The sequence below is a fragment of the Schistocerca cancellata genome, chromosome 2, assembly GCF_023864275.1.
Source record: "Schistocerca cancellata isolate TAMUIC-IGC-003103 chromosome 2, iqSchCanc2.1, whole genome shotgun sequence".
NCBI classification, from domain to species: Eukaryota; Metazoa; Arthropoda; class Insecta; order Orthoptera; family Acrididae; genus Schistocerca; species Schistocerca cancellata.
Window position 1 is genome coordinate 155,525,415 of NC_064627.1, and position 12,938 is coordinate 155,538,352.

Below are 12,938 nucleotides of genomic sequence, written 5' to 3' on the forward strand. Positions count from 1 at the left end.
CCGCAGCAGTGTCGGAGATTTGATGTTTTACCAGATTCCTGATATTCACGGTATACTCCTGAAATGCTCATACGGGAAATTGCCCACTTTATCGCTACCTCGGAGATGCTGTGACACATCGCTCGTGCGCAGACTGTAACACCACGTTCAAATTCACTTAAATCTTGACAACCTGCCATTTTAGCATCAGCAACCAATCTAACAATTGCGCCAGACATTTGTTGTCCTATATAGGCGTTACTGATCGCAGTGTCGTATTCTGCCTGTTTACGTATCTCTGTATTTGAATACGCATGCCTGTATAAGTTTCTTTAGCGTTTCAGTGTACATGACCGGAAGAGGATTTCAACGGCCGTCCTCTAGAACGCGGCTCCACTGCGACTGACCACTGCCCCAACTCGATGCGTTAAGTTGTTGACAGTGAAATACGGTAATTAGAGCGAAGGATACGTTTGTTGTATATATACTAATTTTCACAGAGTAACCATTTGTTCCTTTGCTGTGAGGTTTTCTGTGCTTCATGTTTCACCAAACGATACAACCTACTGTAGTCGATCTTAGGCAAATCACAAACTGTCGGCGGAGCTGGCCGTTAGATTTACTCGCGGTAAGAATCAGCAGTTGCTAGAGGACTGACTTCAGTCGACTGCGTTGTCGTTCCATATTGTTCATTAACGGTTAAGCAATAAAATGTAATATTTGATCTCTATATAACATCATTCTGTGTTGACTGTGAAATGGATACTAGTTACAGATACTTTATTTTGATTTACGTTTATGGTTTCTTAATTGGACTGTAGTACAATACATATCCACTTGCATTTGGAGCGTCATCTGTTGAAGGTAAACAGTATGTTGTTGTTATGTTGTTATGGTCTTCAGTCCTGAGACTGGTTTGATGCAGCTCTCCATGCTACTCTATCCAGTGCAAGCTTCTTCATCTCCCAGTACCTACTGCAAGCTATATCCTTCTGAATCTGCTTAGTGTATTCATCTCTTGGTCTCACCCTACGATTTTTACCCTCCACGCTGCCCTCCAATACTAAATTTGTGATCCCTTGATGCCTCAGAACATGTCCTACCAACCGATTTCTTCTTCTGGTCAAGTTGTGCCACAAACTTCTCTTCTCCCCAATCCTATTCAATACTTCCTCATTAGTTATGTGATCTACCCATCTAATCTTCAGCATTCTTCTGTAGCACCACATTTCGAAAGCTTCTATTCTCTTCTTGTCCAAACTATTTACCGTCCGTGTTTCACATGCTACACTCCATACAAATACTTTCAGAAATGACTTCCTGACACTTAAATCTATACTCGATGTTAACAAATTTCTCTTCTTCAAAAACGCTTTCCTGGCCATTGCCAGTCTACATTTTATATCCTCTCTACTTCGACCATCATCAGTTATTTTGCTCCCCAAATAGCAAAACTCCTTTACTACTTTAAGTGTCTCATTTCCTAATCTAACACCCTCAACATCACCCGACTTAATTCGACTACATTCCATTATCCTCGTTTTGCTTTTGTTGATGTTCATCTTATACCCTCCCTTCAAGACACTGTCCATTCCGTTCAGCTGCTCTTCCAAGTCCTTTGCTGTCACTGACAGAATTACAATGTCATCGGCGAACCTCAACGTTTTTATTTCTTCTCCATGGATTTTAACACCTACTCCGAATTTTTCTTTTGTTTCCTTTACTGCTTGCTCAATATACAGATTGAATAACATCGGGGAGAGGCTACAACCCTGTCTTACTCCCTTCTTAACCACTGCTTCCCTTTCATGTCCTTCGACTCTTACAACTGCCATCTGGTTTCTGTACAAATTGTAAATAGCCTTTCGCTCCCTGTATTTTACCCCTGCCACCTTTACAATTTGAAAGAGAGTATTCCAGTCAACATTGTCAAAAGCTTTCTCTAAGTCTACAAATGCTAGAAACGTAGGTTTGCCTTTCCTTAATCTTTCTCCTAAGATAAGTCGTAAGGTCAGTATTGCCTCACGTGTTCCAGTATTTCTACGGAATCCAAACTGATCTTCCCCGAGGTCGGCCTCTACCAGTTTTTCCATTCGTCTGTAAAGAATTCGTGTTAGTATTTTGCAGCTGTGGCTTATTAAACTGATTGTTCGGTAATTTTCACATCTGTCACCACCTGCTTTCTTTGGGATTGAAATTATTATATTCTTCTTGAAGTCTGAGGGTATTTCGCCTGTTTCATACATCTTGCTCAACAGATGGTAGAGTTTTGTCAGGACTGACTCTACCAAGGCCGTCAGTAGTTCAAAAGAAAAATTGGCTCTGAGCACTACGGGACTTAACTTCTAAGGTCATCAGTCCCCTAGAACTTAGAACTACTTAAACCTAACTAACCTAAGGACATCACACACATCCATGCCGAGGCAGGATTCGAACCTGCGACCGTAGCGGTCGCGCGGTTCCAGACTGTAGCGCCTTTAACCGCTTGGCCACCCCGGCCGGCTCAGTAGTTCCAATGGAATGTTGTCTACTCCGGGGGCCTTGTTTCGACTCAGGTCTTTCAGTGCTCTGTCAAACTCTTCACGTAGTATCGTATCTCCCATTTCATTTTCATCTACATCCTCTTACATTTCCATAATATTGTCCTCAAGTTCATCGCCCTTGTATAGGCCATCTATATACTCCTTCCACCTTTCTGCTTTCCCGTCTTTGCTTAGAACTGGGTTTCCATCAGAGCTCTTGATATTCATGCAAGTGGTTCTTTTATCTCCAAAGGTCTCTTTAATTTTCCTGTAGGCAGTATCTATCTTACCCCTAGTGAGATAAGCCTCTACATCCTTACATTTGCCCTCTAGCCATCCCTGCTTAGCCATTTTGCACTTCCTGTCGATCTCATTTTTGAGACGTTCGTATTCCTTTTTGCCTGCTTCACTTACCGCATTTTTATATTTTCTCCTTTCATCAATTAAATTCAATATTTCTTCTGTTACCCAAGGATTTCTACTAGCCCTCGTCTTTTTACCTACTTGATCCTCTGCTGCCTTCACTACTTCATCCCTCAAAGCTACCCATTCTTCTTCTACTGTATTTCTTTCCCCGATTCCTGTCAATTGTTCCCTTATGCTCTCCCTGAAACTCTGTACAACCTCTGGTTCTTTCAGTTTATCCAGGTCCCATCTCCTTAAATTCCCACCTTTTTGCAGTTTCTTCAGTTTTAATCTACAGGTCATAACCAATAGATTGTGGTCAGAGTCCACATCTGCGCCTGGAAATGTCTTACAATTTAAAACCTGGTTCCTAAATCTCTGTCTTACCATTATATAATCTATCTGATACCTTTTAGTATCTCCAGGGTTCTTCCATGTATACAACCTTCTATCATGATTCTTACACCAAGTGTTAGCTATGATTAAGTTGTGCTCTGTGCAAAATTCTACCAGGCGGCTCCCTCTTTCATTTCTTAGCCCCAATCCATATTCACCTACTACGTTTCCTTCTCTCCCTTTTCCTACACTCGAATTCCAGTCACCCATGACTATTAAATTTTCGTCTCCCTTCACTATCTGAATAATTTCTTTTATTTCATCATACATTTCTTCAATTTCTTCGTCATCTGCAGAGCTAGTTGGCATATAAACTTGTACTACTGTAGTAGGTGTGGGCTTCGTATCTATCTTGGCCACAATAATGCGTTCACTATGCTGTTTGTAGTAGCTTACCCGCACTCCGATTTTCCTATTCATTATTAAACCTACTCCTGCATTACCCCTATTTGACTTTGTGTTTATAACCCTGTAGTCACCTGACCAGAAGTCTTGTTCCTCCTGCCACCGAACTTCACTAATTCCCACTATATCTAACTTTAACCTATCCATTTTCCTTTTTAAATTTTCTAACCTACCTGCCCGATTAAGGGATCTGACATTCCATGCTCCGATCCGTAGAACGCCAGTTTTCTTTCTCCTGATAACGACATCCTCTTGAGTAGTCCCCGCCCGGAGATCCGAATGGGGGACTATTTAACCTCCGGAATATTTTACCCAAGAGGACGCCATCATCATTTAGTCATACAGTAAAGCTGCATGCCCTCGGGAAAAATTACGGCTGTAGTTTCACCTTGCTTTCAGCCGTTCGCAGTACCAGCACAGCAAGGCCGTTTTGGTTATTGTTACAAGGCCAGATCAGTCACTCATCCAGACTGTTGCCCTTGCTACTACTGAAAAGGCTGCTGCCCCTCTTCAGGAACCACACGTTTGTCTGGCCTCTCAACAGATACCCCTCCGTTGTGGTTGTACCTACGGTACGGCTATCTGTATCGCTGAGGCACGCAAGCCTCCCCACCAACGGCAAGGTCCATGGTTCATGGGGGGTAAACAGTATAATGCACACAAATTTTAAATACTGAAATTCACGAAAACAGAGAATGTTTCTGATATTGCAATAAATAGTTATTTTGTATAAGATACATTTTTTATTTCATCGAACTGAAAGATTCGACAGACACAATACGGATGTGTACCGACAAATAAAAAACATTGTTAAAAAATGGGCAGATTTGAGGGAAACTTAATGGATGACGTCCTTTTTAATGCCAGTGCTTAAATTTGATATTAGATACGAACAATCTTGAAATCTAATAAATTTAAGAAAAAAACTACTAGGAAATAAGCAGCGCGTTACGAATTAATAATACCAAAATTGTTTCCTTGCTTTTATAAATTTTGAAATTGAAAAAACAGGCAATAGAACTTCTGTCATTCAACTACACTGATAAGCCGAAACATTATGACGACTGTCCACCACTACTTTGGATGCCCCCACCGGCGTTGCGGGCACGTGAAGGGGTAACAAAAATATGTAAGCGGGGCAGACACGGACGGGGTATCACTCTACAGAAGAAATGGCCTGAAAATAGGGTGATCCATTGACATGAGCCACATAGACAGCGGGAAGATTATTATTACGCAGAGACTGTGAACAGTATCTCGATAAAGGCGAAGCTGGTCAGATGTTGACGTGTTACTGTCATGAGCATCTAATAAAGACGTAGAAGGACAGTGAAACTACCGCTATGTTCTAAAGGGCTGGACTTCCACGACTCTTCACAGTACGTGGGGTTCGGAAGGTCGTCTGCTCTTGAAGCAGGATAGACGGTGATCTGTGGCAGCTCTGCCTAAAGAGCAACGCTGGTGCACGCACGTTTCGGAGCACACCGCTCGTCGTACTCGTGCGCTTTGAACATGGAGCACCGCAGCAGACCACCCCTACGTGTTCACATGTTAACTCAACAACATCGTTAGTTGCGATTGCAATGGGCACGGGACCATCGGGATTCGACTTTCTATCGATGGAAACCTGTCGGCTCTTCGGGTGAAGCGCATTTTTGGTGCTCTAGGTCGCAGGTCGTCTTCACAACGCCGTCATCGAACTGTAGCGGCGTGAAACAAGCAACGCGACGGGACACAGCATTGAGGGGGCAGTATATTGTTATCGAGACGTCCTCCTTCGCTTGGTAGTAGACACGCTGACAGATGCGAACCACCTGCATCGATTCATGCTAGATGCCTTCCGCGACTGCGAAGTCATCTTTCAGAAGTTTAATTGTCCGTCTCGAAGCCTCAGTCGTGCTACAGTGGTTTGACGAGCATTATAGCGAACTCACGTTGATGTCTCGTCGACCGATTTCACCTGGTGTAAATCCAATGGAAACATTTGTGTCGCTATCGGGCGCCACCACAACATACGAAAATCAGCGGTCCATTATTTAGGCGAATTACATGACCTGGGCGTAGACATGTGATGCCACATACCCCCAAAAACATACCAACTGGCGGATCTCTTAATCAATGATATATTTCGTTCCAACGACCGACAAACAAGCTATCAAGCAGGGGGTACCGGTTTTTTCCTTCAGCAGGCAACTACTCTACCCACTGTGCTGCCCAAGCAAGACTGCTATCCCTCCTCACAGCTTTACTTTCGCCAGTATCTCGTCTCTTACCTTCCAAACTTCACAGAAGCATGATTTGGTTCATCACTGCATCTATTAACATTGCAAGACTAACTTTTCTATCCACGTTGAGGATCGAAGAAACAGCGTAATTAGCAGTTTCTGATGAGAATGTATTTTCACTCTGCAACGGAGAGTGTGCTGATACGAAATCTCCTGGTGCATGAAAAGTGCGTACCGCATCGCGAGTCGTACCAATGACCTTTTTGCCTTTAGCAGGCAACTGCGCTACTCACCGAGCTGCCCAAACAAGACTGATTATCCCTCCTCACAGCTTTACTTTCGCCAGTAACTCGTCTCTTACCTTCCAAACTTCACAGAAGCTCCCCTGCGGAACTTGCGTGACTAGCACTCTTGGAAAAACGGATATTACGGAGACATGGCTCACGAAATGACAGCTTACACTCATCATCACTGGTTTCGTCCAAATTCATAGCATATACAGGTCTTGGCCAGAAATGAAAGTGACAGAAAAGCGAGCTCCAAATGGGCAAATAGCGAAGCGTTTGAAAAAAAAAAAAAGTCATTTTTGCCGTGATTCGGACGAAACGTCAACTATTTTTGCCATTTAGTTGCCAGGCAAGGGGCCACTCAGCAGAAAGAGTACAGAATGGTAATACGAGGATCGTGAAGCCGTGCCTCTGTGCGGAACCATTATTTCTTTCCTATTTTGAGTGAGTAAAGCTGCAGATAAACAGAAATAATAATGAATATATTTTATTTATTATTATCTCACAATAAGAGTTAGTCATCAGTCGCACAATGATATCTTTTTCGCTCTCTCCATTTCAAAGAGATTAATCTTTCCTCTTCACAAGCCGACGTAATTATTAACAGCTTCATAAAAGATATGAAAAGGAAATGCAAAATACAATCTGGGATTGAAAATAATTTCCAGGAAGGGACTGTATTTACAGCTGCCACGAGAATTCTGCAAATAACCTTCCAAGAAAATTGTAATTAACTTCCGTGAATTACATTTTGACCTTCGAGCAGCCTTTGGCAACTGCTCGTGATGAATAGATCATCCTATTTTTACCTGAATATCACCCCAACACGCGAAATCATCAAATATAAAATAATAAACGAATCTAATTTCATATACGAAGCTTTTGTGTAAGCCGTACAATCCTTTTCTGGAAAATTATTTTCAATCATTGAATTTATTTTTCTCTGCTTTTCATGCCTTATTTCGGTCTGTCTGCAGTATAAGGAACGTAAAAATAAAATAAAAAAAACTTTTCCACACAGAGACTCGACTCCACGATCATCAGATAACAGTTCCACTGCGCCAACCCCTTCGTGTAATTCTCCGTCTGAACAGGCTTTGGAAGGCTCAACTGTACCGACCGGCCGCCGTGTCATCCTCAGCCCACATGCGTTACTGGATGCGGATGTGGAGGGGCACTTGGTCAGCACATCACTCTCCCGGCCAGAGACCAGAACCGCTACATCTCAGTCAAGTACCTCCTCAGTTTGCCTCACAATGGCTGAGTGAACACCGCTTGCCAACAGCGCTCGCAGACCAGATGGTCACCCATCCAAGTGCTAGCCCAGCCCGACAGCGCTTAATTTTGGTGAACTGGCGGGAACCGGTGTTAATACTGCGGCAAGACCATTGGTCCTAACCTACCCTAACATTAATGAGTCATGTCTCGCCAGACTCGCTCGAAAAATGGTGTTTCTTCTAAATGCTTTGCTATCGGGAGCTCCCACTTCAATCACTTTCATTTCGGTGCAAGCCTTGCATATACCGTAAATTTTGACGGAAACGCTGGTTAATACAAGACGCGGTCTGCTTGTTAGCCACAGCCTGGGAGCAGATTGTGCGATGATATGAAACTTCCTGGCAGATTAAAACTGTGTGCATCACCGGGACTCGAACTCGGGACCTTTGCCTTTCGCGGGCAAGTGCTCTACCGACTGAGCTACCCAAGATCGACTCACAACCCTTCCTTACAGCTTTAATTCTGCCAGTTTCTCGTTTCCCACCTTCCAGACTTCAAACAAGCTCTTCTGCGTACCTTGCAATACTAACACTTCTGGAAGACAGGATATAGCGGAGAAATGGTTTACTAGCAGCCTGTGGGATTGTTTCCGGAATAAATTTTCATTCTGGAAACGTCCCGAAAAGGGTCGTGAAAACACTGCTACCTATACACGTTAGTATACGTGTAATGTGTATAGTACACAATGCTTTTAACTGCAATGTGACGAGCTATGACGGCAGCGAAGCTCGTGAAACAGAAAGTTAGTACGCTGAAGTCGGTGAAATGTGCCCCCAAAAATTTTCTTCCATTAATTAAAATACGGAGGATATATACGACCTTTTAGGAGCAATCAGTGATTAGTACTGTCGAGAGATGGCGCACAGGTGGAGCCAACTGAACCCTTTCTCCCTTAATTGGAAAATGTCAATGACATGTGAAGTAGATCCACTGAAGGGCCATCAAACGAATTGGAAACGTGAAAGCAAGTCTCAGTAGTCCTCGACAACATCAAAGGGCACAATTTCAGCCAGTGAGCGAGTTGTAACAAGGCTGAATTATCGACTTCCAGCTGTGTAACGCAGATATCTCTCGGTTCGAGCGAGTCGTGAAGCTATACCGTGACATGTGGGACGAAGCAGAAAACTGGTAGAGTAGCAGACACCGCTGAGCGCTGGACGAGCCGTGGCACAAAAGCACTTTATGGCTTCATTCTGTACGTGTGGCGATAAAGCTCCACTGACTACCTTCACTGTCCTCTGGAACACTACAGACAGTGTGGGCCCGTTTACGTAGACGTTCCGTTACCATCTCCTTGTGACCGGCAAGTCATTGTAAACAGACATCAAGGTGTGCACATTTATGAGAAAATATTCGACACACGTAACCACAGTTGCACGGAAGGTAGTCTGTGCCAGCATTGTAATTAAAAAAAAAAAAGAAAAGAAGAAGCACGCTATGCTTGTCTATAGTAATACTACATTCAGTGCTATATTCAGCTTTGCAGGTAATTGCACGGAAGGTAGTCTGTACTAGCACTGTCAATAAAAAAAAGAAAAGAAAAGAAGAAGCACGCTATGCTTGTCTATAGTAATACTACATTCAGTGCTATATTCAGCTTTGCAGGTAGTTGCACGGAAGGTGGTCTGTACTAGCACTGTCAATAAAAAAAAGAAAAGAAAAGAAGAAGCACGCTATGCTTGTCTATAGTAATACTACATTCAGTGCTATATTCAGCTTTGCAGGTAGTTGCACGGAAGGTAGTCTGTACTAGCACTGTCAATAAAAAAAGAAAAGAAAAGAAGAAGCACGCTATGCTTGTCTATAGTAATACTACATTCAGTGCTATATTCAGCTTTGCAAGTAGTATAATGGTACATTGATTGTGGCTGAAAACCTACAGGACGACTCTGAGGCGAGCGTAATGAAGTGTACTGCTGAGACAGCCCGGAACTTTCTGGACTGCATCAGTCGGGAGCCGGTTTGTGAAAATACATTGTCGAATAGCTGTGAGATTTATGGGTGCACCGCAGTAGTAGTCTATGTTCCAGGACCACGGACAACGGCCGCCACAGTCCCTAGACTGTTAACGCTTGGAAATGCTAGTGAGACGAAATTACAAAATCAGGAAAAGTTCGTAGCATATCAGAGAAAAGCTACGGCTGAAAACATCTACCCTACTCAGTAAAATATACCTCTTATTAGTAGTCATGTACCCTAAGCGTATAATTGTTTCAAGTTGGAACACGGTAACGAGGAATAATTGACTGCGGATAAGTCGGGAATACAGAGCATGTAATATCAGTTGTTCACATTAGGCAGATACAAGATAGCTAGTCCCTTCTGAAGATTTTTGTAATGTCAACTGTGTATGTGCGGTGTAGTCTACACCAACGAGGTAGAAATTCAACTTATCGTTTATAAGTACTTCAGTACTGCAAAGAAGAAAACATCATTGCTCTCAATGTTCTGCAAACTTACATTCTCCACAGATCAGTAGCATTTCTGTCTTCTCTCCCTTGTTGTATACTCACAAACCTTCAACTGAAGACCGTTTGCCCAAAGACCGACGTGCGTTTTTCTACTGGTTTCATTTGTTTAGCATCAACTCCAGTGGGTGGGTATCTCCAATACGCGCTAGTACAAGACATTCAAAGTCAGTCTTTTTCTGCATTTCTAACAACGTCATACTTACATGAATCATACGTATGTAAGTTCTTGAACAGATCTCGAGGAGAAAATTCGATTATTGGACTAAAAGTTGAACTGGTTGGTAGGACAGCTTGGCCGTGGAAGTGGAAGGGTAGCCCACAACATATACAACAGTATTCACAATTACAAGCACCCAAGCTTTAATGATCTTCCAGCAATACAGGCTCTTAACAAATCTCCATTAAGCAAGGACATAAACTTGGTTACAAACATATGTTAACCTTCAACCGGTGAATAACACCAATAAAGAATTACCAATCAATAAAACGTAGATAAAGGACTGCTTTACAAGAATGCTTAAATTAAAATCATGAAAGCTAAGTTACAAATTTTATGTTAAGCTTCAACAGGTGAATAACCCCAATAGATAATTCTCATTTAAATAAAACACAGATAGGAAAATGCCTTACCAAAATGCTTGAATTGTGTAAAATCACGAAAAGCTCAACCTTTCTCACAAACTACTTAGGAATTTACTGCAAATAAACAAATCTGATCTCTTTAATCAGAAGGTAACTGCCAAGTCCAAGCGACCGAAGCCAATCAGAGCGTCCGTAAACTGTCGAGTATTCGTAACGAAGTTCCCGAATTTTCTACCCTCCAGGAAAGTTCTCGCTCCTAAATTATTCCTGGGTCCGAGAGCTGGCTGAAACTCGGAGTACAAAGTTCTGAGACATTTAGTGGCTCATGAAATATATATCGGAAAGACATATTATGCGCTATGGACGGCTGAGTGTTCATTGCAGTTGACAGAAGTTTTGTCTCTACTAAGAGCGAAGTTGAGTGTGACAGTGAAGTTTCTGGTCACAAATAACGGGTCTAGGTGAAACTTTGTAAATTGTTAAATGTTTTTACCGGCCGCCCACTTCCGCTGTGACAGTATCATAGTCATTCAAAGAAAGTCTACAGTCAGTAGCGCGTAAATACCCAGAGTATGCCATATTAGTTGAAGGCTTCTTTAACCTACCGAGTATAGACTGGGACGTACATAGATTCATTGCCAATGTACACACATACAACATGGCGAGGTACTTTCGGACACTTTTCTGACAACTGTCTTGAGCAGCTAGTTCGTCAGCCCAAACGCAATGGAAATATCTTAGACCTTGTAGCTACAAACAGGCCAGACCTTATTGGCAGCTTCAGTGAAGAAACGGTGATTAGTTATCATTATGTCATTATAGCAGCTATGAGAACTAAAGTTAATTAATACATCAGTCAAGAGGGTTAGGAGAGTCTTTCTGCTACAAACAGCAGTTCAGAAATTGTTAGCACCTCACTTAGACACTGAACTGACAGCACTTAATACCAATAAGATGCACGCAAAAGAATTCTGTGGACAGCTTAAACATACTGTGGTCTCGAGAAGTATGTACATAGAAAGTGAATTAAGGATGGAAGGTCACACCACGGTTTTACAATGAAATTCAGAAAGTGCTGAAGAAGCAACGGCTTTTGCAATCTCGGTTCAAAACTGAATGCGCAAATGGCGACAAACAAGGGCTAGTAGAGATTCGTGCATCTGTGAAAAGATCATTGCGCGAAGTATACAACAATTTCCACAGCCAGACCCTCCCAAAGGACCTTGAAACATCCCCTTAAAAATTTTTTATAAATGACCATGCTGGAAAACTTCTACGTTATTTGATTTTCAAACAGCTGAGCAGAACTGATCATACTGAGACAGTTTTCTCTTTACTTATTCTGATCATTTCTAAACTGACACACAATATTTTTTTAGCGTAACGCAATCTGACTTTCAATAATCTCTATAAACGAACGGCCCTGACTAACAATAACTTATACCTTTCATGAATCACTTACCTCACAAAAATCTTCGTTACTCAAACTACTGCAATACAGCGTGCGCCAATACTGCCAGCTGAATAAAAGATTCTAACTACTGAAAGCACTAACTACTGATAGGCATAGTTAGCAAATGAAAGATTTTGATAGAGAACAAACAATGTATTTACCTTAATAATGTTAAAAAGTCATCATATATATATATATATATATATATATATATATATATATATATATATATATATATATATATATACAGGGTTATTACAAATGATTGAAGCGATTTCACAGCTCTACAATAACTTTATTATTTGAGATATTTTCACAATGCTTTGCACACACATACAAAAACTCAAAAAGTTTTTTTAGGCATTCACAAATGTTCGATATGTGCCTCTTTAGTGATTCGGCAGACATCAAGCCGATAAACAAGTTCCTCCCACACTCGGCGCAGCATGTCCCCATCAATGAGTTCGAAAGCATCGTTGATGCGAGCTCGCAGTTCTGGCACGTTTCTTGGTAGAGGAGGTTTAAACACTGAATCTCTCACATAACCCCACAGAAAGAAATCGCATGGGGTTAAGTCGGGAGAGCGTGGAGGCCATGACATGAATTGCTGATCATGATCTCCACCACGACCGATCCATCGGTTTTCCAATCTCCTGTTTAAGAAATGCCGAACATCATGATGGAAGTGCGGTGGAGCACCATCCTGTTGAAAGATGAAGTCGGCGCTGTCGGTCTCCAGTTGTGGCATGAGCCAATTTTCCAGCATGTCCAGATACACGTGTCCTGTAACGTTTTCTTCGCAGAAGAAAAAGGGGCCGTAAACTTTAAACCGTGAGATTGCACAAAACACGTTAACTTCTGGTGAATTGCGAAATTGCTGCACGAATGCGTGAGGACACTCTACCGCCCAGATTCGCAGATTGTGTCTGTTCACT